We start from the raw sequence: 361 nt of genomic DNA, 5'->3' as shown, positions 1-361 counted from the left end.
CAGGGAGTGGCAGGGTGGAGGTGACAGGAGGTTGGCAGGGTGCAGTTGACATCCAGGTGACAGCCAGACTCAGCACAAAGGTCCCAGAAGCAGGGGCAGAGCCCCAGGCCAGTCCCCATGGTAGAGGGGGGGACACCCCTAAGCCTCATCCCACCATGGGACCCCCCAAGGGCTTTGCTCCCTGTTCTCCTCACTCAGCCTCAGTTTCCCCCTTTTAGCAGCATCCTGTGGGGCAGGGGGGACATCCAGACCCCACCCGGGGGTCCCACAAGGAGAGGCAGACCCCCAATATGGTCCTCACAGAGAGGGGAGACACCCCAAAGCCCCATCCCACCGTGGGACCCCCAAAGGCTTCGCTCCC

The sequence above is a fragment of the Acanthisitta chloris genome, unplaced genomic scaffold (genome assembly GCF_000695815.1).
Source record: "Acanthisitta chloris isolate BGI_N310 unplaced genomic scaffold, ASM69581v1 scaffold39957, whole genome shotgun sequence".
Classification (NCBI taxonomy): domain Eukaryota; kingdom Metazoa; phylum Chordata; class Aves; order Passeriformes; family Acanthisittidae; genus Acanthisitta; species Acanthisitta chloris.
This window is presented reverse-complemented; position numbering follows the sequence as displayed.